This window comes from Quercus robur, chromosome 11, assembly GCF_932294415.1.
Source record: "Quercus robur chromosome 11, dhQueRobu3.1, whole genome shotgun sequence".
Taxonomy (NCBI): domain Eukaryota; kingdom Viridiplantae; phylum Streptophyta; class Magnoliopsida; order Fagales; family Fagaceae; genus Quercus; species Quercus robur.
This window is the reverse complement of record NC_065544.1, coordinates 50,887,961-50,915,751: the sequence shown is the minus strand read 5'-3', so window position 1 is coordinate 50,915,751 and position 27,791 is coordinate 50,887,961. Positions and strand designations below refer to the sequence as shown.

Below are 27,791 nucleotides of genomic sequence, written 5' to 3'. Positions count from 1 at the left end.
TATAGGCAGTTGCAAAAATTTCACCCAGATAGGAATTTTGCCCAACTTTAGATTACTAAGTTGCAAACCAAGCTGCCATCTTCAAAGAAAGAGGGGTCTATTGGCCACATACCATAATCTAGCATTAAGGACAGCATCCCAATCTTGAACCAAAACACAAGAAAAGGCCCTTCTCAAAAGCGAACACCTCCACCTTACCAAACAGCTTCCACAAAGTCTAAACAGACCACTTTACCAGGAAAAATGGTTACTGTTTGTCAAAAAATTGCCCTACCAAATATGTAGAACATTGCACAACCTCAATAACTTCTTGAGGTGGGAATACAACAACCCTGCCATTTCACATGCTCGAAGGGTGATATTCCGGGAGTGTCTCATGTCTATCTCCCAAGAAAAGAGATTTCCAATCTTTGGAAACAGATTTAACTTCCAAACCCCTTGCTTACCAAACAATTGAAATTTGTTGGTTTGTTTATCGAACACTTCTTAAAATTTTCAAAAAGGCACAACTTTTTTTGGTAAATTTTAGAAGTATCATTTTATAAACTTACGGTGTGTTTGGCTACCGCTTATTTTGCTGAAAACTGAAAACACTATAGCAAAATAATTTTTAAATGTGTGAATAATGTCGTGGAACCCATTTTTAATGAAAGTTTTGTTGAAAAAAAAGGTTTGTGGGTCCTATGAACAGTGCACAGAACCCACTGGAAACATACCACAGCCATAGAATGCTCATCTAAAAAAAAAAAAAAAAAAAAAAAAAAAAGAAGAAAACACAAACGCAAGACGCTGCCTTTTCATCAGTACCCAAACGGGTAGTTATTTTAGAATGTGGACATCTCCCAAAGAAAAGATGGATATGCAGGAAGGACTATAATTTTTAAGATTAAGTTATAATCAGATTCAATAGAGACTAGGGTAGAGTAGAATCAATATAATTTCACATCATTTTAGAAATCAATCATGAAATTTTACATGTTTAAAAATTATAATCTTCACTTGCGAAAATTTAGCCGTTTTATTTAAAAAATAATTTCTTATCTGATTTTATATTTTAATTCAGATCAAAACTCGGCCATAACTTTAAAGCAGCAGTCTGCATTTTTGGATTTAGGTATATATTATTAGAACTTGGATGTCATTGTATCTACATTCTGCACTTCGTCCAACCTGCTAACAGCCCTATATTATATGGAAAAACTAAAATGAAAAACTCAAGTACGGGAAACCAAGACTTACATTTGTCATTTCAAAGTATGGTCTCAAAACCTGAAGCATGACTTTCTGCATAAAAATGGTCCTTTCAGGAATTTCTCCTAGCAGTAAGCAAACAATGACTACCCATTTGTTACATTGAACTCGAAAACCAAGTGCAACAATAGGGGCTTTCTGAGCAGCTGCAGGAGGGATTCTTTGCATCTGAATACTCCAACTATATTGTCCTAATCTTTCCTAGGTAGAAAAAGTAGCAGAAGAACTGCAAGAGTGAACAGTTGTTTCAGAATGTGCAACTTATAAGTGAAACAATTTAAAATAGATGCCATAATCACTGCCCCATCAGTGAGATTCGAAACTAAGAAACCCTTCCATCCCCTCATCCAAAAAAAGAAAGAAAAATTGTTCCTTCACTATTATCTGTAATTTTTCCATAGCAATTGGATCCTGTCCATCTATGTTTTGTTTGACATGAACCAAAATTTCTCCAACATTTTCCATTTCCCTAAGGGCCCGTTTGGATTGAGGGGAGAGGAAGGGGGAGTGGAGGGGAGTAGAGTAGAGTTGGTTGAAATTAGGCTCAATCCACAAATGCAACATTGGGATCTTTTATTCCAGTATCTAGAAGAGTTGGTTCGGCCAACTCCCCTCTACTCCCCCTTCCTCCACCTCAATCCAAACGGACCATAAAAGTTTAAAAATCATATATAATTTGAAGCAAACATAAGTAACAATATATTTAGTAAAGACTAGCGATGGGGTTGCCAGGGAGCAAGCATGACGAAGGGAACAAAAGGTTGACAAGAATGCCATTAAAAGGGCATTCAATAAGCTATGTCATGTCATGTTATTATCTTTGGCTTAATTGTTCAACCTTTTGCAATAATTATAACTATCACTGTACTGGACCCTAAAAACTTAATTTTATAGTTGCAGACATGTAACTTGGCTTCCCACAAAAATTTGAACCATATCCTACATGTCAGTGACCCAAAAATGTAATGGGCATATAGTTTTTTAGTAACAACATTTTTTTTTTTTTTTGAGATAGTTATAATATGCTACTAACTCCAATAGCTTAAACCCCTTTCCACATAAACTCCCAAGCACTTTTTGCATGGATAGGTGTCAATTGAGCTACAAGACTCTAGGCAATTTTGTAATAAAAACAATTAAGAGCTAGAAAGCACAAACGCGGCTGGGAGGGTGCCGCACCCGAGTCCGACGCGGGACACAGCGTCCGACGTGGTTGCCCGTGCGTCAATGCTGTGTCTGAGCTTTTTTCTTTCTTTTTCTCAGATTTGTGCCGACTTGGCTCGATTCGCGCCAACGTGGCTCGATTAGCGCCGAATCGGGCTGATTCGGCCAGAATCGGGCCGTATCAGCCATATCGGGTTGTATCGACCGACGGCCAATATGGCCGAAACGGCCAAACAGGCCGAAATCGGCCTTGAATCTTGTCGGAACAGCCGAAATTCTAACCTCAGAGGCATAGTAATGTGTTTCTTGCCTTCTTCTTTCTTTGTTTTGTGAATCAAGACATAGTAATTTGTTTTTTAAGAATATTTTAATAGTAAAAATATATAGAAAATATAAATAAAAATATTTTTAATAATTTTTTAATCGCCGAGTCCCGCCGCACCCGCACCCTACATTTTCAAAAATTGCTGAGTCCCGCACCCGAGTCCTGAAACGCACCCATGCTTCATAGATTAAGAGTTACCGGCTGGTTTGAATGGGCTCCAAATCGAGGTGCCTTTGACAGATGCTTCTTTGCCTGATCATATAAGTTGTAACTATCAGGCAAAGAAGTGCTTCCTGCATCATACCAATATCCACGTATAAGACCTGGTAATATAGACACACAATCTATCAATTACAAATTTATCTGATCCAACTCACATATCAAAATAAATAAATAAATAAAATTTACCTGACCCAACTCATCATGGCGTAGGGTCACAATACAGTGCAGGTAAAGGAGGTTACTGTTAATGCATGAATGTCCAAGTTAATCATACAATCAATCAGTATGAGTGAGAGACAATATCATTCAATTCAATACACATTTACCTCACTAATAAAGAGAGAATTAATCCCTAATAATCAGATAGTCATGACAAAAGAAAACTAACCCTCTAATTTCATCAAAACCCCCAGGGAGTTCATAGCTAAGAGAATAATAGAAGTAGAGCCTGGATGCTAGAACATCAGCAAACAATGGTAACCGAGGCGTACAAGCTTTAGCCTGGAGACATCAAAAGCAATGTTAAAAACCACAATGACATCAGAAGCAATCTAACCATGTTACCTCATTGTATCTCTTCAGATCAATGAGAAATATTAGCACAAGAAAATAGCAGTGAATCCCTAGCTCTCGCAAGCAGTGTTTTGCAACAGTTTGAGTCCCAGATGTAGCAGTGTCAACATCTATGTCATGTTCATCCTCCTGTAACCAACATTTAAAAAGTGTTCAAAAACATGAAAAACATTCAATATATAAATTCTTATTACAATGAAAATAATTCTCAACTAACTATTCCTATCATTTAGGTTGCTCAACAATATTAAATGCCGTGGTCTATGACACTGTAATACTAAATGTCATTATATTTCTAAACTTTAAAAAAAAAATTATTAAGTAAATGATGTTTATTAAATCCAATCTGAAAGTAACTTAAACTTCTAGAAAACATAAAACATATGTTAGAATACTCCCACATAATTATAAATCGTTAAGTAGAAATTAAATTGCAAATCAAATCCTACCAACCTTGGAATTTAATTTCCAATAACCTATTTCATATGAACCTCATTCATATTACCATATTCATTCACTTGAAAACCATGTTGAAAGGTTGAAACATTTGGCATCATTGGATATGGCGCACACACTAGCATTAGTTTCTTGATTGGAGCATAGTAGCACATAGAGGAACTATGGGTGTTAATGGGTTGGTAAAAATTGGGCTTCATGGACTAGCAAAAATGCATGATCCAACTAGATGCGCTGCCATATTGATTCCAATCAGTTAGGTTCATCATCATTGGTATCATAGTTGCTTCATCTAATGAGTCAGCATCAAAGGGAAACATTTGAGGAAATTCTGATTGGATGAAACATCATGGAGATAGGTTTTTTGCTGTTAAATAAGTGCAATGCGTAACTAGAAACTAGAATGGTTCTGGTTCTGGTTCTGGTTCTGGCTTGCAAGGAATGCTAGACTTGAGAATTTTTTTGCTTGGGCTCGGCTTGTTTATCAAACAAGCCTAAAAAGGCTCAAGCTTAGCTTGTTTATAAATAAACAAACACGAATGAGCTTTTTATCGAGTCTAACCTGAGCTGTTTATCAATGGCCCGATTCATTTAGCCCTGTTTTTAATTTCTATTATTTAACATCAGAATACGCCAGATGCATCATCAATTGTGCAAACTACTAATTCCTTTATTCACTTATTAAAAAATATACCATTCTAAGAATGAATAGAGAGAACATAAATTACAAAAGGACCCAAACTCGAAATGCCCCCAAATTTACCTTGGGAAGATATGCAAACAACAGACCATGCAACTCAGATCCTAGGATGAGAGTGAAATTGAGGAATGCAATAAGCATAGCTGCATTCAGCTTCCACCTCAGCGCCATGGTGAGCTGAACCACATGCACAATACATCGCACCTCTCAATTATATGCACTGGTCTAGATGAGAGATGCAATCCCCTCCAAATCTAAACACATGTATATATATGCATAAACACCAAATCTAAAACATGTATGCTACATAAAGTTGCATGTTGATAGACCAATATACCGTTATCAAAGTTGATGTTTTTCACTATTTGACTGGAGTGTCTGGATGTTGGCTTGGTGGTTTGTTTGGCATTGTTTGTTGGATTTCCAACGCTATTAGGTGTTTTCGGCTATTGCCTTGACAATTCTGACATTGTGTAGTAGGTACTTTGGAGACTCGGCTACCTCAAATTAGTTAGAAATCCTATTTTAGTTTGTTTCCTTTGTTCAATATGGGTGGATTTAGAAGTTTTTTTATTGAATCTAAGTTGTTCCAATTGGTGGTGGAGGAAGGAGGGAACTTTTACTCCCTCAAGATTTTTGAATGGGGAAAATACTATATGCAATTGGTTTTTTTGGGTAAGAGTCCAACACGGTGGGTAATGCAGAGTCTAGAACACACCATGGTTGGGGTTAATCTGAAGCAATTTTTCACGTTCAGGGATGGTGATACTGCTTACACTTTGCAACGGGGGTCCAATTCGTTTGGACAGTACTTATCTGTGACAGAGCTTAAGGTAAGGTGGGCTGCGGAGAACCATCATTATTCCTGCTAGTAAGTCACAACAAGGATGGAGAACTTTTGGGATTGAATTAAGAAGAATATTGGAACCTTCCCAATATGCGTTAGGTGGATTGAATTTTGTACCATACAAGTATAAGCAAGTGCCAAAATACCGTGACGCCAAGTCCTATGTGGAAGCTATCAAAGCTCCAGTGCAGGCAAGTTTGAAGCCTATTCAGCAGCTTTTTATCAAAGAAAAGGTAAAGGATGGTGTCGTGAAGAATAATAATTTGGAGCCTCCGAGGGACAATTCTCGCACACAGAGAGTAGTCTTTGAAACTCAGGCGGGAAGTTTTCCCCAGGCAACCATGGGAGGTGGTGAGGGTGGAGAGGGTGGTATTCATGGTAAGAATATCATAGAGGAGAAAATCCCGAAAGGAAATAAATTCAGTATTCCTTTGAAGTTTAATTTGAATTCAAAAATTGTTGAATTTGGAAAGTTACATGATAATAGGAAGTCACGTTGGTTAGGAAGAGGGTTGATTGTGGATGTGAATGAATTTGGAAAGAGGCGGGTCTCCTGGGATAGAGTTAAGGATGGTAAATAGGTTGGCAATTGGGTAGCAAGGGAGAATAAGGATGTTCAGAAACAAATAGTGGGGCTAGACCCATGCAATCGGAAAGCCCGTAGGGAATTGAGTAACGCAGTGGGTCTTTAGGGAAGTGTAGAGCCCACTTTGGGCCTAGGTTTGTCAAGCCCATGTAATTTTAAGACTAGAGAGTGTTCTCTTAGTAACCTAAAGGTCTTGGAGACTTCTTATCAGAACTGTCTAGCTAATCCGAGCTCAGGTAGGAGTGAGATTAACGCAAGTAAGGGTGGTCAGCACAGCCTGACACGATTAGCTCTAACACCCACCGTGCCAATAGGACCAGAGGTGACACCCACGGTGTCGATAAGCCCAGAGGTGACACCCACCGTGCCGACAAGACCAGAGGAGGTGACCCACACATCCCACGACTTGATATCAGCAATCAGTAACTCGAATGGGTCGATGTTGATGCCGATGGTATCCTCGACCATCGTGTTCACTACTATTGCACCAAAAGTGATGGGTTCCGATGGTTGTGGTGGTCGGAGTAATCAGACCCAGCCCTTCACCATGTCAGGCAAGCCAGTGGGGGCGGTTCAGGCAGCTAGTGAATCGGTACCAACCTATAGTGATCCGATGGTGTCAGCGCTGGCGTCACTGACTTCTCAGATGGCAACGAAAGATGAGGAAGAGGATTTTATGGGTTCGGAAGGTTTGGTCACTACAAACTATGATTCTAAGTGTAAGGGAGTTCACTTACTCAACCCCACTATTAAGGAGTTGGTTGGAGACTTGGATAAGTCTTGGGGTAATTCCAAAGACTGGATATTACAATTGCGTGATGGCAAACAATTAGTGCTCCCATTGTCATTGTATCGTTCTCCAGACTATATGTCAATCAGCTCAAGTTTGGAGGGAGAATGTGTACTAAGTAATGTTTCTATTACTGATGAAGGGTAGCGGGTTAGTTAGGCGGATGAGGGTGAGGGGCTAGCAGAGTCTTTGTCGGTGGTTCCTGGGTCAGAGAGTGAGATGTGGGAATTTGATGAAAGGTTGAGGTCTTGTGAGAGGGGTGATGAGCCATTAGTTGTGGTACCATTGGCCACGGAAGGTCCATTGGAGTTGGTGTCTAGTCATGTGAAGGAGATTGGGTGTGAGGACAATGTGGATAATTGTCAATTATCACAATGGATAACCATTAAGATCAAGGCTTTCAAGAAATCTGTGGGCACTTCACTGGAAGGTTTTAAGGAGCAGATTACAGGATTGTTACTAGCCATAGAGGCCAGAAAGAAAGAGAAACAAAAACTTGTGGTAGGTGATTAGACGAAGTTGGTCAAGTCAGGTCAGAAAGGTCAGCGGGAGTTGAAGAATTTGTTGTCATCTTTGAATGTTGAGTATGATCCAAATAAAGTAAGGAGTGCAAGTTCTGAGCAAGCTGTTGTGCCTTATCAATGAATGTGAAGATTATTTCTTGGAACGTTAGAGGGTTGAATGAGCAGGATAAAAGGCTTAGGGTGAGAGATTTGATTAGGAAATGGGGGCCAGATGTGGTTTGTCTTCAAGAAACCAAAATGAGGCTGATTAATAGAGCGGTGATTCGTAGCTTGTGGGGTGGCCAACATGTTGATTGGTCTTACTTAGGTTCTTGTGGAGCTTCTGGTGGGGTGTTAGTGATGTGGGACACTCGGGTAGTGAATAAAATAGAGAAAGCAGTAAGGAGATTTTCGGTTTCTTGTAAGTTTACAAGTGTGTCAGATCAGTTTGTTTAGGCATTTACTAGTGTTTATGGTCCTAATCTACTCCGAGACAGGAGGTTTTTATGGGAGGAAATTTGTGGCTTGAATAGCTGGTGGAGTGTCCCATGGTGTGTGGGTGGTGACTTTAATGTGGTTAGATTCCCTTCCGAATGATTGGAGTCTAATTCTTTCACTACTGCTATGCGAGAGTTTTCCAATTTTATTTCGGAACTGGGTCTAATTGATCTGCCATTGCAAGGGGGTACTTTTACTTGGTCAAATGATATAGAAGTTGCTTCAAAGGCTAAGCTGGATAGATTCTTGTTCTCTGTAAATTAGGAGGATAAGTTTCCAACAGTTTCACAAAGACGGATATCTAGGTTGTGTTCGGATCATTTCCCAATTGTCCTTGAGGGTGGCTCTTTTCAAAGAGGGAGTATGCTGTTTAGATTTGAGAATATGTGGCTTAAGGATGAAGGTTTTGTGAATAAGGTTCAGTCTTGGTGGGGTTCCTACCAAGTTCACAGTGCACCAAGTTTTATTCTAGCCAATAAATTAAAACTCCTTAAAAATGATTTGAAAAGATGGAATGTGGAGGTGTTTGGTCATGTTGAAGTTTGGATTAAAAATTTGTGGAAGGACCTTAGTGTTCTAGAGAATATGGAGGAGAGTCGGCGATTATCAGCAGAGGAAAGGGTGGAAATGGGTAGAATTCGTGAGGAGTTAGAAAAAGCTACTCTGTTGGAAGAAATATGTTGGATGCATAAATCTAGAGTTCTCTATGTTAGGGAAGGAGACAGGAATACTAAATTTTTCCACCGTATCACTAACTCTTATAGGAGGGTTAATTCTATTGATAGGCTTATAGTGAATGGGGTGTTCTCTTCAGACCCGGCTGCTATAGTAGACTGTATCTCTCAGTTTTATAGGTAGCTTTATGTTGAGGAGGTGGCTCACAAACCTGTCTTAAATGATGTGGATTTTTCTAGCATCTCAGTGAAAGATGCAAGTTGGCTAGATAGGCCTTTTGAGGAAGAAGAGGTGTTTGAGGTGATCCATGATTGTAATGGTGATAAGGCACCTGGCCCGAATGGCTTTTCCATGGCATTCTTCCAGTCTTGTTGGAGTGTTTTGAAAACTAAAATTATGGCTGTATTCCACAATTTCCATACTTAGGCAGTGTTTGAGAAGAGTCTTAATGCTTCGTTCCTTGCCCTTATTCCTAAGAAAGTGGATGCTGTGGAGGTTAAGGATTTTTGGCCTATCAGCTTAGTTGGTGGGATTTATAAGATTATTTCTAAGGTGTTGGCTAATCGGCTTCGTAGGGTGGCGCATGGGCATATTTCAAAATCACAAAATGCTTTTGTGAAAGGCAGACAGATCTTGGATTCCGTCTTGATTGCTTTTGAATGTACTGATAGTAGATTGAAGTCAAGAGTTCCAGGTGTGCTGTGTAAATTGGATGTGGAAAAGGCGTATGATCATGTGAGTTAGGATTTTCTAATGTATATGTTTCAACGTTGTGGTTTCTCAGAGAAATGGAGAAAATGGATAAGGTATTGCATTTCAACTATAAAGTTTTCTATTCTGATCAATGGTAGCCCAACTGATTTCTTTGGAAGTTCTAGGGGGCTTCGGCAAAGGGATCCTTTATCTCCATTGTTGTTTGATATTGTGATGGAGGCATTAAGTCGTATGTTGGATGTGGCTGCCTTCGCAGGGCAGTTCTTAGGCTTTTCTGTGGGTAGTACGGCTGGTCCATCAGTGATGATGTCTCACCTTTTATTTGCAAATGACACTCTAATTTTTTGTGATGCTGAACCTTCTCAGATTGTTAATTCAAGGGCGATTCTTGCTAGATTTGAGGAGGTGTCAGGGCTTTGTATTAATTTGGGGAAATCTAAGTTGCTACCTGTTGGTGGGGTACCAAATTTGGAGGATTTGGTGGATCTGTTAGGGTGTGGGCAATCTTCTCTGCCCTTGAAATATTTGAGCCTTCCATTAGGTGCAAAATTTAAGGATTTATCTATTTGAAATCCTATCATAGAGAGAATGGAGAGGAGATTAGTAGGTTGGAAGAGAATGTATTTATCTAAAAGGGGTAAGGTGACACTCATTAAAAGCTCACTATCGTCTTTACCTACATACTTTCTCTCCCTTTTTCCTTTACCGGGTAAGGTGGCTAAGCGTAAGGAGAAATTATAGAGAGATTTTTTGTGGAATGGGATTAGTGGTGAACCTAAAATTCATTTAGTTAATTGGGCCAAGGTTTGTAGGCCTTTGCAGGTTGGGGGGTTGGGTATAAGACGGTTGGATAACTATAATTCTGCCTTGCTAGGTAAATGGTTATGGAGGTATGGCTTGGAGACTGATGCTTTATGGAGGAGGGTTATAGAGGCAAAATATGGGAACATTTGGGGTGGTTGGTGTACGAAGAAGGTGACAAGTCCTTATGGAGATACATTAGAAGTGGCTGGTTGAACTTCTCTAAACTCCTTGTTTATGATGTGGGGGATGGTACTAGAGTGAAATTTTGGAAGCATATGTGGTGTGGGGATTGTACTCTCCAAGAGGCCTTTCTGAAGCTGTACTGTCTTAGTAGGTCAAAGGATTCCTTGGTGGCTGAAGTTATGGGTTGGTCTGCTGGGAGGTTTCACTGGAATGTGCAATTTTGTCATCCACCACAAGATTGGAAAGAAGAAGCCTTTGACCGGTTTATGGAGTTGGTCTATTCTTCGTCAGTGCGAGGGTTTGGCCCAGATAAGGTTTGTTGGAAGCCTGCAAGGAATATAGGTTTTGAGGTTAGAGGTTATTATAGTTCTTTCTACCCTCCCAATCTTGTTTCCTTTCCATGGAAAATGATATGGCAATCGAAAGTTCCTCCAAGGGTAGTTTTCTTTTCTTGGTCTGCTTCCTTAGGTAAGATCTTAACAACAAACAACCTTCGTAAAAGATGAGTGATAGTGCTTGACTGGTGCTATATGTGTAAGAGGTGTGGGGAGTCAGTGGATCATCTTCTACTTCATTACTCCATAGCTTGGGAGTTGTGGACTTTAGTTTTCTGCTTGTTTGGTATTCAATGGATTGTGCCTCATATTGTTCTTGAGTTGTTTGAGGCTTGGCTAGGAAAGTTTGCATGACATCATCACATTGATGTTTGGAAATTAGTGTCTCACTGCTTGATTTGGTGCATTTGGCGTGAAAGAAATGCTAGAAGTTTTGAGGGTTGCGAATGCTCTTTGCCGGAGATTAAGTCTTTCTTCTTACACACTCTCTTTGAATGGAGTGTGGTTTTTTCTCATTTTTCTTGTTCTTCCTTTTCTATTTTTCTTGACTGTTGTTCTTTTGTTTCTTGATTAGTGCCCCCATAGTATATCCCCAATGTACTCGGCTTAGCCATTTTTTTATTATTAATAATATTCTTACGTTAGTTATCCAAAAATAAATAAAGTTGCATGTTTTAAAAATAATATATTTAAAATGGATTCAATAAAAACTCTTAAGAGCGAGCATCCAAATACATGGGCAGCTACATAAAGGTGTAGTGAAAAAGCTTTTTTTTGTACTTTGTGGCTAAGTTCATGGTATCAGAAACACCAAATTCATAAAATCGCATCAAAATCTAATCTTCAACACGCAATTCCCAATATATGAGCAAAGCAATAAAATCCCAGGTCCCCAATTTCAGAAAGCAGATTTCTACTTTGTGGCTAAGTTCATTGTCTTAAAAACACCAATTTCACAAAACCACAGCAAAATCAAAACTTTGAAACGCAATTACCAATATTTGAGCAAAACAAACAAAACCCAGATCACCAACCACAAATTCAACATCAGTCACCAAAATTTAGACTATAATGCAAAAACCCAAAACCAAAAAATAAAAAATTAGGGATATATAAAATTGTAAATACTTATAGGAATATATAAATGTGTGTAGAGGTTGATATTACAGTGCAGAGTAGACAAGAATGCCATTAAAAGATGTCTTTGATAAGCTGTCATGTCTTGTTTATTATCTCTGGCTTAATTGTTCAACCTTTTACAATAATTATAACTATCACTGGACTGAACCCTAAAAAGCTTTGTACTAAAACAATTAAGAGTTACCTGTTGTTTTGAATGGGCTTCAAACCGAGGTTCCTTTGACCTAAGCTTCTCTGCTTGACCATATAAGTTGTAATGAAGGTATTTGCAAAGTAGTAGGTTAAGAAGTGGTTCCTGCACTATCTGTTATCTCAATCTTTCTCTCGCGGGAATGAGATAATGCAATCCCCATGAGATATAACTAGCTCAATTTTTTTGTAAATGTTTATCTGCCAGTAGAATGAGCTTTTTGTCACTAAAATTGCATTGCAAATGCACTGCAGCCGCTAGCAAGACATATCATTCTGATCAAGGAACCAAGTACAAGACCTTTGCTGGGCCTTTGCTCACCAATTAAGAACTTCCACATCCCATTTTTAACATTCTCATCTTAGGGCTTCTTTTCTTCTCTCTTTTTTATTCCATTTTTTATTTTATTTTGTTGGAAAGTAGTAAGATCTCTAATCTAATCAAACACTCTCATCCTAGGGCTTCTTGTCTTTGCTCTCTTTTGCTCCATTTTTATTTTATTTGTTTGGATTTAAGTAAGGTCTTTAATCTAATCTTTTACAAGTTACAACATCATTAGAGAGGCACACAAAAAGTTACAAGTAAAATGTCATATTCTTTCATGAAATTGCCACAGGCATTGTTAAGAACTTTGGTGGCAGGTAGCGTTTAAGGGTTGATTGAAATATTGAAGGATATGACTGACCTCCAAGAATTGAGAGGAAGAAGAGAGAACAGGAAACAAAATTGTTGGTTAATTTCTGCATGATCTCATTACAAAGCCAAATACCTATTTGTATGTGTACCATCCTGACCAGTAGATTAACTACCTAGCTGATCAAGTAACTCCTTATGCCATCTGGCATAACTGCCTCTAACAACCTATCAATCAGTCACATGCTCCAACAATGGAGAACATGCTCTAAATTTAATATCTTCTACACTACTAAAATAACATGATACTGCCCTTATCAACATACACCTATGCCTAGGTAATTACAACCGGTCTAAGCGGTCTTGAATTAGTTCGTACAAGCAAGCAAGCTTTTATTTCACATAGTCACTACTTAACACGGCACCAGAGCAGCTCATAGGCTCAGGCAGCACCAGATCAAAGCACACAGCAGTAGCTCTAGGATTTAGACAACACCAGATCACAGCACACATATGAAACATAATATGAGATTCCTAAGAAGCATTGAGTTTTTTTATATAAATCAAGAATAAAATTCACCAACATTAGATCAATACTTTTCTGCCTACCTCAAAACAAAATGATACCAAAGGAAAAACATGATAATGGTCTCATTTGTATCACACTTACATAACAAAATCCTATGATTATCACTAATGATTTCACTTCTTATCCAGACAGCTCAGTTGCTCCATCAAGTAACACAAGGCTTTCCATAAAAGTAGTAATATTAACTGGCATTTCTCGGAAACCAAGATGCTTCTTATGAAAAGTTTCAAGGTCAAGCGAAACAACCGTGAGCCACCACCATTCATTAAGCTTCTTTATAACTAGCAGTTCACCACGACTGGTGCAACCAAAGAAATGTACAGAGACAACATTTTCAAACTGGACAGAAACAAGTTTACTCCATGATTCATGTACACCATACTCCCCCATCACCCATATGAAGCATGAATGATGTGTATTCGACCTCATAAAGTCATTGTATTCATCTTCGTTGGCGTGGTCGAATATGAGGTAACCCAATGTAATGAAGGCCAGTTTCCCCTTGAACACCATCAGACGATCTATTTTTGCCATTACACCTTGTGGTAGCAGTTGTTGTTGTTGTGCATAAGGAAGTGCTATCTCTCCAAATTTATCATTATTGACATCAAATGACAAAATCATGAAAAGAGATGCGGCTTCAGAAACATTTCCCAACCAATGCAAAGCTCCACTAACAAATGTGGCAGTGGGATTGTCGGGAGGCAAGCCCAAAACAGTGTTTGCCAATGAGATTTCAACCCTTCTCCAAGAGTTGGAGCTCAATGTGTAAACCTCAGCCTCAGTCTTAATCCCACGCATTAGAGAGATCTTAACAACCTTGTAGTCATTGGTGATGGACTGATAAGCAAATCCAGTAGAAAACCTAACATATTGGGTTAAGGAAAAATCGGGCAATCTCTTTTGTTTTCTAATGCTGGGGTTCCACAAACATATAGCACCAGTAGTAGTGGGATGGTATCCATGTTGAGTGAAACACACCAAGCCATTGCATGAATCGGCTGTGTAGTAATAAGAACCATAAGATGAATGAAAGCCAGAGGGAATTGGGTACTCGGAAATCCTATTAAATGTGTGGTCGTAACCACCGATAAAGCTTAGGATGGTACGAGAATCAACAGTAGTAGAAGCAAAGCTTATGAGATAAGCTAAGTTGTTGTTATTGTTAAGATTAAGGTGGGTAGAGATGAAACTAGGAGTGGTGATCGAGGAGTCCCAGGTTTTAGAAACACACCTGAATCTTAGGACTGATTTGGCAGGCAGGTTTGCCAAGATGTTGAGTACGATGTCGTGTGGGAGATGTTCCTTCTTTTGTCGGAAGATCCTACGAGGATGAGGAGGTTCCCTTGTTTGAGACATATTGTTTAGGATCAGACCCAGAAAGCCAAAGAGGTTGGAGTCACCAACAAAAACCAACAAGCTGAGGCAAATGAACTGAAGATATATAGCAGCAGAAGAACAAGAAGATGCTGATGCTGCTAGTGCTGAGCGACCAAAGCAGGAACGCCTGTTAAAAATGTGAACTTTTTGCTTGATTTTGTGGGTTTGATTGAGGAAATCATGGTGGGGTTTGCGTGTGAGAGTGAAAGCTAAGGCCTGTAACTATGGCATATTGGGAGAGACGGACCTGGGCTGTGTAGCTGTGGCTGTGTCTCTATGCGTTAAGGTAAAGCGAAGAAAAGGAAAGTTATGAAGATGAGGATGAGTGAACGAGTGGAAGATATAAGTTAAAAAGATTAAATTTATTTACAAATTTTAAAAGGAAAAAAAATTATTTATATATATATATATATAAAAATTATTTCACAACCTTTTTTTTTTTTTACAATTGAGATTCCATAGAAAATGAATGATAGAGAAAAAATATTGGGTATATATATGTAAGTGATAGACAACTACTCACAGTTTGTCAAATTAAAATTATAGTAATAAAATCATAAAATAGTTTATAATCCTAAAACCATTCAATTAAAAAATACAATAAATATTAATAATATTTTATTTTGATGAGATTTATTCTACCAAAAGTATTGGGTTTTAACTTTTAAGATAATAATTTTGTATTCATTATGAAAAATGCAAATCAACTTTTTTTTTTTTTTTTTTTTTTGTGGAGCAATTAAAGAAAAAAAGAAAAAAAGAAAGACAAAGGGAGAGAAAGAAATATAATAAAATTAATTAAAAATAAATGATATGTTTATACCTTCCTAATTGGGTTTTCAATAATTGTCTTCCTTTCAAATTAGTAGAATTATGGGAATAGATGCTGAGAATTGAATTTTTTTTTTTTTTAGAATTTGAAGAAGAAAGAGAATATGATAAAGATTTAGAGACATAAAATAAAGAACAAAGGGGAAAAAAAATGTACAGATAACTGTAGTAGTGGGTTTGAAGTTGAAGTTTTGAGTTTTGAATTTGGATAATTGTTTGTGTTTCATAATGGATTTTGCTGAAATTTTAAATTTGGATAAGTGCTTTTTATTTATTATTATTTTTTGGTTAAAAATTTGGATAACTACTTGGTAATGTTGGAGATTCTGGCATTTTACCCTTAATTTTTAAAAAAATTGGCAATATGCCCCTGTTTGCAAACTATATAGGAGCGTGCTCCTGTTTCAATACTCGATTATCATAAAATCGAGTTCAATTAAATACTCGATTGGTAGAAAATCGAGTTATGCTTGATCAAACTTAAAAAATAAAATAAAATAAAATAAAATAATTGCATGGAACTCGAGTTTCAGGAAATCGAGTTTCATGCAAAAAAAAATTTATAAGTGTTATCGCCCCACATTCAGGGAGCCCTATAGCGGCGTTTTTAAGCCCTATAGTGACGTTTTAAAGCTCTATAGCGGCGTTTTCCTGCAAATTTTTTATAAGTGTGATTGGCCCATATTCAGGGTGCCCTATAGTGGCGTTTTTAAGGCCTATAGAGGCGTTTTCCTGCAAAAAAATTTTTATAAGTGTGATTGCCCTGTTCTAGGAGCCCTATAGTGGTGTTTTTATGCCCTATAGTGACGTTTAAGAACCCTATAGCGACGTTTTCCTGCAAAAATTTTTTATAAGTCGCCATACCAAGTCCAAGTGGACCTATAGTGGCGTTTTTAAGCCCTATAGTGACGTTTTAAAGCCCTATAGCGGCGTTTTAGAACTCGACTTCCCTAAAATCGAGTTCCATGCTTTTTTTTTTTTTTTAGTTTTATACGGCATAACTTGATTTTCTACGAATCAAGTATTTCATTGAAACTCGATTTTAAGGTAATCGAGTATCAAAACAGGGGCATATCCCTATATAGTTTCGAAATAGGGGCATATTGCTAAATTTTTTAAAAATTAAGGGTAAAAGGCTAGAATCTCCTGGTAATGTTTTTTTCTCAAAAGAAGAACTTGGTAATAGGTTAAGTTAAACTTCTGTCTTTATTTACTACAATTATTTATTTTATTTTTATTTTCCCCCTAGATTTCTAACGAGAGAGAGAGAGAGAGAGAGAGAGAGATTATAAAAAAACAAACAAAAAAAGTGAGAAAGAGCAAGAGAAAAATAAAAGCTATTACATTTGTATTTTGTAAAATGTGTCGGGGACGTTTTTGTGGAAAGAGCCAAAAATGTGATACTAGCCCAAATCTCCCCCTAGGTTCTTTAAAAATGTTTATTTGTGGAGAATCAAGCCCAAAATTCCAAAAGTATAATGAACAAAAGGCTAATGGTGCTTTAACAAGAGAGAAATCAAAATGCCATAATTGAAATACAAAAAAATGCAAAAAAAGTACATAGGTTCGAAATTTCGACCCATAATCAATGAGAATAGGAAATTAAGAGAGGTTGTGAGGAAGAAAGAGAAGGTTTCCTTGTACCCATATTTCCACCCCTAAAGTTCTGAATTGTGAGAATGTTTCCTAGCTCAGTGGACTTTTACTCTCAAGTTTTAGCTCTATAGGGAAAATGTGGTTGGTTATTTTTGAGCTGAAGATAGAGTTTTATACAGAGTTTGGGGTGTTGCTAATGAATGATTTTTGAGTAGTGGAAGAGACTTTTATTTCCCATTATACTAATTTGGTGTTTTGGCTTAAGTTGCTTTTGTTTAGGGAAGAGTTTGGCATGCTTTTAGCATGATTTTGGAAATAAAGTGGCTGACTCCATTAGCTATTGTTTCTTTGTCATTGTAGGCTTTTGACAGCTTGGCTACAATAGGCTAGCTAATTAGTTTAGGGTTAGCTGTGTTTTTTAGGTGGAAAAGAAAATATGATAGCAAAATTAGGTTAGGGCAAAAACTTTGGGCCATAATCAACCAGAGTATAAAAGTTGTTTTGGGGTGAAAATTTTGGATACAAGACCTCCTCTATGAGCCAAAGATACTACCAGTGTCCCTTGCCCACTTGGTAGCATTCATGGGCTGAGCTCATGCAAAAGGTCTAGAAGGAAACCGACGCATACCCTCCAAACCACACTTCTTCAGTTTTCTCCAGTAAGCTGCATGAACTTGGGCTATGCTTAAAAGAATAAAATATAATACAATACATAAATTAAACTTACAAGGAAGTAAAGTTTGGTTGAATCGGGTTTGTACAAAATGTGTCACAAAAATAAGTATCAACAATGTGGACAGGCAAAAAATGGTCATAGGAAATTACTTTATTATTATTTTAATTTAGCTAAAATTTAAGAGTCTTACTAAGCTGAACTCAGACACAAAATTTGTCTTGAAGTCATAAATAAGAAAAAGAAAAAGAAAGATTAGCGGTTTTTGAAAACATGCATCATCCAATCGAGGAGTTATTCCTAAAGCAATACCCCACCAAAGCTTTGAACAAAAATGTTTGTGAGGAAGAAGATTAGAGGAATTGCCAGTTTGGTATATGAACTTGAAAGCAGCATCAATGGTAATCTTCAAATGCTTCATGTTACAGAATTGAGTACCACTTTGAAATGCATATTATTGTTCAAATATAGGCTAGAAGAAAATTTATTGGATTTGTCCAAAGAAAAAAGATGTTGAATAATAGTGACAGTGATACCATATGGTTATAAATAAAAATCTAGCACCACTTTGAAATGCATATTATTGTTTAAAGAACAAAACTTAGGTACTGTAACTTAGGTGTTGTTCCTTAGACTCCCCTCTTAAGATTCAACCATGTAGTTATTTAACTAAAAAATACACTTCTATCTTATAAGGAAAAATCCACATGACAGAATCTTAAAAAGAGAATTTATGGAACAGCACCTAAGTCTTACCCTTGTTCAAATATAGGCTTGAAGAAAATTTATAGGATTTGTCCCAAAAAAAAAAGATGTTGATTAACAGTGGCAATGATACCATACGGTTAAGAATAAAAATAAATATAAATTTTGCCAAGAGAGAGCCAGTGCTGTATAATTTTATTTAGTATGTAACAAACAATGTCTATAACAAACATGAATTAAAATAAAATAAAATAAAAATGTTCAGAAAATAAGTTCGTGCTATAGGGGCAACTACAGTTGAGCTTGAAGAGAGGCCGAAACAACACTTCCACCCACTAAAAATACTGTGTATTCCAAAGCCATCTTATGCATATTATAAAGCTTGTAGACTATTCTCCTATATGAATTGCTGATTCAAACAAAGTACGATTCTTAAAAGGTTCTTAAGATAACTCTATTATTAAGTTTTTAGAATCTAATTCTTCCATTGTAAAATGAGCAGATTGTTTTGGCATCTTTAAATTATTGATGATATGACAAATCAAATCCACTCATTTCAAAAAGAATTTGAAGAACTCCATGATAAATAACCCTACAAGCTCTGAATTTAATTGATCTGAATTATGAAAAACCAAACAAATAATTTTTCTAATATAAAATTCAAAACTTACAAAAGTAACTGTATCCCAAATAACCATTCAAAACTATAATATATCTTAATATCACAAATAATCAATAATAATATGTGAAACAAAATAAACCACAACAACTAATGTCAAATTACAATAATCAATTTATGGAACATAGATAAAGATCAAAGTAAAGGACAACGATAATGATGCGATGGTCGCAGAGAATTCAAAGATGAAAATAAAAGTCAATAGAAACTAGGATTTCCAGTGATAGAGAGAAGTGAAGGATGAGAGCAATCGCAACTTGGCATCCCTAGTGACAGAAGGGTGACAATGGCTAAGAAAATAAGGTGAAATTGAGGTCTAAGAGTGAGAGGCAGCCATAGGACTTGGGAGAATGCAACTAATAAAGAAAATAAGTTTATATCCCTAAGGTTTTGAAAGGTATGTTAGTTAAATGACATTTAGTTAAACGAGTTCTGTTGGACACGAACACAAAAAGTTTATGAAATGGGTCATTTGTGTCAACCCGAATATGAGACAACTTGTTAAATCTGAACCCATATCTTGCTAACTTCATGTCATGTCAGGTCAGATTTTGCCACCTTGACTTTTTTTTTTTTTTGAAAAAGCACCTTGACTTGATTCTTCATAAAATAGTAAATACACAACAATGGCAAGTAAAATAACTAACAAGATGGCCCACAAGATCAATGCTCCTGTGAGGAAAAAAAAAAAAAAAAACCAAGAAATGAGAGAGAATCCAAAATCAACACAAGATAAACAAACGCACAATTCAACAGCGGGAAATGAATACGTTATTAAATAATCAGATCAAATAATCAAGAGAGGCGTGTACCAGTTTTCTTATTTTCCTCAATTAGTGTCACCAAGAAATGAGAGAGAATCCAAAATCAACACAAGATAAACAAACCCACAATTCAACAGCGGGAAATGAATACGTTATTAAATAATCAGATCAAATAATCAAGAGAGGCGTGTACCAGTTTTCTTATTTTCCTCAATTAGTGTCACCCTTGCACTTGAGTCCAGGGATACAGATGCCAAAGCCCTGTATTCAGAGTTTACATGCATAACTGTCAAATTAATTGAAGGAAAAAGCTGCAGCATAATTGTGATCGAGAAGTAAAATGCAGATACGTATATTACAACCTTGAGTCATGCGAGAATGAAAATGCAGTTACAAAGCCAAGGTGTGCTTTCCTAACAACCGTTTGAACCTGCTTACTGGCTGAATTTAAAATAAAAACATCACCTTGTGTTGTCCCACTGCATCCCAACCAATCAAAGGGAGGAGATGTTAAGTGCTAGAGAAGATGCATTGTAAGAGTTTAAACATACACTACACCTTTAAGTATCGTTACAGACCGAAAAAAATAGAAAGTTCATTTTTTCAGAAATAGAGGAGGTCCTTCCCACAAAGCATTGGACCAAAAATGCAAGTTTTAGTCATTTCAAGACTGCAAACAGATTGAGAGGCTGACATATAAACCATTTTCCTTAAGCCAACGGTCTCAAAAACTATTGCAGGATGTCTTTAAAAAAAAGCAAGTTGTATTCTCTCAGTGTTGACCATAGTGAGATATATCTATACTGTAGATAACTCAGATGGGAGGATTGTCGATGTTAAAAAGAACAATCACATCTATAAAGGATACAGAACCTGAAAAATAAAATCACTAGGAAGGTGAAAATTCATCTCCGCAAGAACTTGAACTAGCTAATCAAGTTTTTTTTACCAGGCAAGTAGCTTTCCATCTGGAGAAACAATGAAGGCCAAAATTGTGTCACGTACTACAGTCTTTGATCCTATCCTCTTCCATGTTTTTGTATCCCATGTTACAATGATTCCACCTTTACCTATGTAGAATAATAATCACAATGGTACGGTGTAAAAGGTAAGCACTTCTTTCAAAAACTGGGAGGATGGCTTCTAGTCTGATTTTCTCCTGTCACTGCAGCAATATATAGAACCTGATTCATATCATTACTAACAGAGAATCTACAAAAGCAGAAAACTTCATCCTGTATGTAAACAAATCTTATTAGTTCAATCCATATTATAATAGATTTATCAAATCAAATCAAAGAAAATCATGAAGACTTTTAATAGATGTACTAGTATTATGCCTGTACGATTTACTTTATACTTCTACCAGGAATGAAAGCTGTTTGAGTAGGGCTCATGAGAATATCAAGGCAAGCTTTAAGACAATTGGCCAGCAGCTTAGTAATGCATTTGTAAATAATGTTGCAGCAAGAAATAAGTCTAAACACAGACATGGTGGAATCGTTAGGTACCTAAGGTACAAGAGTGATAATGGTAGCATTCACTTCACCTAGGAGCTTAGATGAGGAGAAGAAAGAATGAATATCAGCCAAGACATCACCCTTCACTATATGCCAAGATTTCTTGAAAAAGTGGGCAGTATATCCATCAGGACTATGGGCTTTGTCACCGTCCATGAAAAACAAAGTGTCTTGAATCTCCCTATCTGTAACTTCCTGTTGCAACTCAATTCTCAGCTGCTCAGGATGGGTCTTCTGCATAATCTGAACAAGGTCAGAAATAGAACCAAAGAAGTAGAAGTAGAAGTAGAAGAAGCCCCTAGTAGCTGTTGATAGAAATTCACTGCAAACTCTTTAATCTGCCGAATATCCACCCTTGCCCCAGAAGCATCATAAAGACATTTTAGTTTATTTTTTAGCTGCCTTCACTTTCACCATTCTATGCAAATAGCCACTATTTTGGTCACCCAACCTCAGCCAAGAGACCCGTGATTTCTGCCTGAGAAAAGCTTCCTCTGCACTACTAACAGATTTGTACAAATGAAGAGCTTCCTCTGCACTTTGTCCAACTTACAGAGTTCAGAACAACCAGGATTATTCAGGAGACTTAACTGGACTGAGTCATGTTGAGCCTTAGCAACTTCAAGTCTCACAGAAATTCCTCCAAACCTGGTCTGGTTAAAGACCTTTAACTCAACTTTCAGGAGCTTTAATTTCTTGTAAAGGAGAAACATAGGAGTTCCATGAACAACCTAAGACCTCACTTTGACTTACAATTTCAAGGAAACGATCATTAGCAGTTAAGAAGTTAAAGAAATTAAAAGGTTCAGGACTAGCATTCTGCACAGGCAAAAGGGATAAAAAGATGGCAACATGGCCTGAAATCCCAGGAGGTAAAACTCAACCAGAGTCTAAGGAAAAACAGATAATTAAATGGAATTACTGAGGGCTTTGTCCAACTTCCTAGCCAAAAATGCAGTAGCATCTCTCTTATTATTCCAAGAGAACAGAACACCAATATAAGGATGATCAAATAGTCCTTGAACACCCATCCAATTAGCAAATTCAGCTTCAAAACCAGGGTTACCCAATTCCCCCAAACCTCTCACTCGAGTCTTTAACTACATTGAAATCCCCCAAAACCACCCAAGGTCTATCTCTAGTCCTCCATTGTAATCCAGAAATGGCTTGCCACAGCTCCTGCATTTTAAAACCACAGTATGCACCATAAACAAAAGGCACTTCCCATTTTGCTGAATTAGAAAGAAACACCACCTCCCAATGGATAACTTGATCAGCCTTTAACACCATTAAGACATGGAAAATATTAGTGTTCCAACAAACCCAAATTCTTCCTAATTCATGATTATCATAATTATTGAGGAAACCCCAATTTGGAAATAAGGCCTCTTTTATCTGTAGGCCATTCCTATCTCTAACCTTTGTCTCAACTAAATAAACCAAATCAGCTCTTTGATCCCTAATTAATTTCTTTACCTCTCTTTGTTTAAAAGGATCATTTAGACCCCACACATTCCAGCACAATACTATCGTCTAACAATTTTCAAGTAAACTGTTCACATCACTCACCATTGGAGTATTAACAGGGTTAATCTTACCCTTTTCCTTGGCTTTCACAGTTTTTTATTGGCTTTAGTTTAGCTCCCTTCTCTATGGCAGCATCCAGAAATTCCAAAAGAGTGAGCTGGCCTGGTGCCCCTTCCTCACACCCTTCAGCTTTCTTCCCAGCAGCCACTTGAGCTCTAGTGACTCTCCTATTTCCTTGCCTAGGATTGGGGGACACCACAGATGCAACATTGGGGTCTTTTATTCCAGTATCTAGAGGAACAGGGACAACATCATTCACAGTACCACCCAGAGACTCAGAAATGTTACCTCTATCTTGAAGTGCACTCAAGTCATCTTTCCTGAGGACAGAGACCTGCTCCTGTAGCCCCCCCTCATCATTACCATTCTCAACCTGAAGAGGGCCAAATCTATTAGGTGACACAGAAATTCCTCCAACCCCAGCCACAGATATCTTCAGAGAGGAGGGAGGTCCTGTGAACCTGACCCTTATCCTTGGGAACCCAAGTCTTGGAAGGTTTAGAAGGACAGAATTTGGATAAGTGACCAAACGCTTTGCAATGCAAACATTTTCAGGCTTCCATGGATACTCAATTCCAACTTCCAAGATCTTTCCATCAGGCAATTCAACAACCAAAGAATCAGAAAGTTCATCATCAAATCCAACTTCCACACAAACTCTAGCATATCCAAGCCTCTGGTGTTGTTAAATGACTGCATCAGCATATAATGGCCTTCCCACACCACTTGCTAAATAACTCAAGCACTTGGGGGTCCATACGCTATAGGCAGTTACAGAAATTTCCCCCAGATAGGAATTTTGCACAACTTTAGATTACTAAGTTGCAAACCAGGCTGCCATCTTCAAAGAAAGAGAGGTTTGTTGGCCACATACCATAATCTAGCATTAAGGACAGCATCCCGATCTTGAACCAAAACAAATTTGAACAAGAAAAGGCCCTTCTCAAAAGTGACCTCCACACCACCAAACAGTTTCCACAAAGTCTAAACAGACCTCTTTACCAGAAAAAATGATAACTGTTTATCAAAAAATTGCCCTACCAAACATGTAGACCATTGCACAACCTCAATAACTTCTTGAGGTGGAAATACAACAACCCTGCCATTTCTCATGCTCGAAGGGTGATATTCCAGGAGCATCTCATCTCCCAAGAAAAGAGATTTCCAATCTTTGGAAACAGAATTAAACTTCCAAACCCCTTGCTTACCAGACTTATTTGAAATTTGTTGGTTCGTTTATCTCACATAAAAGCATAATTTATCAAACACTTTTTAAAATTTTTAATAAGGCACAACTTTTTTAGGTAAATTTGAAAAGTATCATTTTATAAACTTATTTTAGAATGTGGACATCTCCCAAAGAAAAGATGGATATGCAGGAGGGACTACAATTTTTAAGATTTACTTATAATCAGATTCAATAGAGACTAGGGTAGAGTAAAATCAATATAATTTCACATGATTTTAGAAATTAATCGTGAAATTTTACATGTTTAAAAATTATAATCTTTACTTGTGAAAATTTAGCCATTTTGTTTAAAAAATAATTTCTATTAGTATATTATTTGCTTTCTTATCTGATTTTATATTTTAATTCAGATCAAAACTCAGCCACAACTTTAAAGCAGCAGTCTGCATTTTTGGATTTAGGTATATATTATTAGAACTTGGATGTCATTGTATCTACATTCTGCACTTAGTCCGACCTGCTGACAGCCCTATATTATATGGAAAAACTAAAATGAAAAACTCAAGTACGGGGAACCAAGACTTACATTTGTCAATTCAAAGTATGGTCTCAAAACCTGCACCATGCCTTTCTGCATAAAAATGGTCCTTTCAGGAATTTCTCCTAGCAGTAAGCAAACAATGACTGCCCATTTGTTACATTAAACTCCAAAACCAAGTGCAGCAACAGGAGCATTCTGAGCAGCTGCAGGAGGGATTCTTTGCATCTGTATACTCCAACTGAATTGTCCAAATCTTTCCTAGGTAGAGAAGGTAGCGGAAGAACTGCAAGAGTGAACAGTTGTTTCAGAATGTGCAGCTTATAAGTAAAACAATTTAAATAGAAGCCACAATCACTGCCCCATCAGTGAGATTCAAAACTAAGAAACCCTTCCATCCCCTCTCCGAAAAAAGAAATAAAAATAGTTCCTTCACTATTATCTGTAATTTTTCCACAGCAATTGGATCCTGTCCATCTATGTTTTGTTTGACATGAACCAAAATTTCTCTAACATTTTCCATTTCCCTAAGGACCTGTTAGGATTGAGGGATGAGGGAGGGGGAGTGGAGGGAAGTAGAATAGAGTTGGTTGAAAATAAGCTAATTTTAGGCCAACTCTACTCTACTCCCCCTCCCTCCGCCTCAATCCAAACGGATCATAAAAGTTTAAAAATCATAAATAATTTGAAGCAAACACAGGTAACAATATATTTAGTAAAGACTAGGGATGGGGTTGCCAGGGAGCAAGCATGATGAAGGGAACAAAGGGTTGACAAGATTACCATTAAAAGAGCATTCGATAAGCTATGTCATGTCATGTTATCATCTCTGGCTTAATTGTTCAACCTTTTGCAATGATTATAAATATCACTGTACTGAACCCTAAAAACTTAATATTATAGTTGCAAACATGCAACTTGGCCTCCCACAGAAATCTGAACCATATCCTACATGACAGTGACCCCAAAGTGTAATGGGCATATAGTTTTTTAGTAACAACATTTTTTTTTTTTTTTGGAGAAAGTTATAATATGCTGCTAACCCCAACAGCTTAAACCCCTTCCCACCTAAACCCCCAAGCACTTTTTGCTTTTGGGGGGGGGGGGGGGGGGGGGGGGGGGGGTGCGCAGGTTGTCAATTGAGCTAAAAGGCTCTAGGCAGCTTTGTAGTAAAAACAATTAAGAGTTACCCGCTGGATTGAATGGGCTCCAAATCGAGGTACTTGACAGAAGCTTCTTTGCCTGATCATATAAGTTGTAATGATCAGGCAAAGAAGTGTTTCCTGCACCATGCCAATATCCACGTATAAGTCCCGGTAATATGGACACATATGATCTATCAATGACAAATTTATCCAATCCAACTCACATATCAAAATAAATAAATAAATAAAATTTACCTGACCCAACTCGTCATGGTGCAAGGTCACAATACAGTGCAGGGAAAGGAGGTTACTGTTAATGCATGAATGACCAAGTTACTCATACAATCAATCAGTATGAGTGAGAGACAATATCATTCAATTCAATACATATTTGCCTCACTAATAAAGAGAAAATTAATCCCTGATAATCAAATAGTCATGACAAAAGAAAACTAACCCTCTAATTTCATCAAGACCCCCAGTGAGTTCATAGCTAAGAGAATAATAGAGGTAGAGCCTGGATGCTAGAACATCAGCAGTTCTCCTAATCATGTCCTTCAATCGAACAATGGTAGCCGAGGCGCACAAGCTTTAGCCTGAGAGACATCAAAAGCAATATTAAAAACCACAATGACTCAAAAGGTTAAAAACCACAATGACATCAAAAGCAATCTAACCATGTTACCTCATTGTATCTTTTCTGATCAATGAGAAATATTAGCACAAGAAAATAGTAAATCCCTAGCTCTGGCAAGGAGTGTTTTGCAAAAGTTTGAGTCCCAGATGTAGCAGTGTCAACATCCATGTCATGTTCATCCTCCTCTAACCAACCTTTAACAATTTTAGTGTTCAAAAGCATGAAAAACATTCAATATATAAATTCTGATTACAATGAAAATAATTCTCAACTAACTATTCTTGCAATGTAGGTTACTCAACAATATTAAATGCAGTAGTTTGTGACTCTGCAATACTAAAAGTCATTATATTTCTAAACTTTAAAAAAAAAAAATTATTATGTAAATGATGATTATTAAATCCAATATGAAAGTAACTTAAACTCCTAGAAAACATAAAACATATGTTAGAATACTCCCAGATACTTCTAAATCATTAATTAGAAATTAGATTGCAAATCAAATCCTGCCAGCCTTGGAATTTAATTTCCAATAACCTATTTCATGTGAACCTCATTCATATTACCATATTCATTCACTTGAAAACCATGTTGAAAGGCTGAAACATTTGGCATCATTGGATATGGCACACACATTGGCATTAGTTACTTGATTGGAGCGTAGTAGCACATAGAGGAATTATGGGTGTTAATGGGTTGGTCAAAATTGGGCTTCAAGGGACTAGCAAAAATGCATGATCCAAATAGATGCACTGCCATATTGATTCCAATCAGTTAGGTTCATCATCATTGGTACCATAGTTGCTTGATCTAATTAGTCAGCATCAAAGGGAAACATTTGAGGAAATTCTGATTGGATGAAACATCATGGAGATAGGTTGTTTGCTGTTAAATAAGTCCAATGTGTAACTACTAACTAGAATGGTTCTGATTCTGGCTTGCAAGGAATGCAAGACTTGAGAATTTTTTTGCTTGAGATCAGCTTGTTTATGAAACAAGCCAAAAAAGGCTAAAGCTCAGCTTGTTTATAAATAAACAAACATGAACGAACTTTTTATCGATTCTAACCCGAGCTATTTATCAATGGCTCAATTCATTTAACATCAGAATATGCCAGATGCATCATCAATTGTGCAAACTGCCAATTCCTTTATTCACTTATTCACTTTTTAAAAAATATACCATTCCAAGAATAAATATAGAGAACATAAATCACAAAAGGACCCAAACTAAAAATGCCCCCCAAAATTACCTTGGGAAGATATGCAAACAACTGACCATGCAACTGAGATCCTAGGATGAGAGTGAAATTGGGGGGAATGCAGCGAGCACAGCTGCGTTCAGCTTCCGCCTCAGTGCCATGGTATGC

The 27,791-nt window shown here is 37.2% G+C and overlaps 2 pseudogenes; both read right to left on the bottom strand.

The window, feature by feature from the left end:
- The window catches only part of LOC126707619 (probable 26S proteasome non-ATPase regulatory subunit 3), a 153,546-nt pseudogene extending 148,539 nt beyond the window's left edge, over window positions 1-5,007 (bottom strand).
- Window positions 1,047-27,064, bottom strand: LOC126705189 (probable 26S proteasome non-ATPase regulatory subunit 3; annotated as a pseudogene).
- Between the last annotated feature and the right edge of the window lie 727 nt (window positions 27,065-27,791).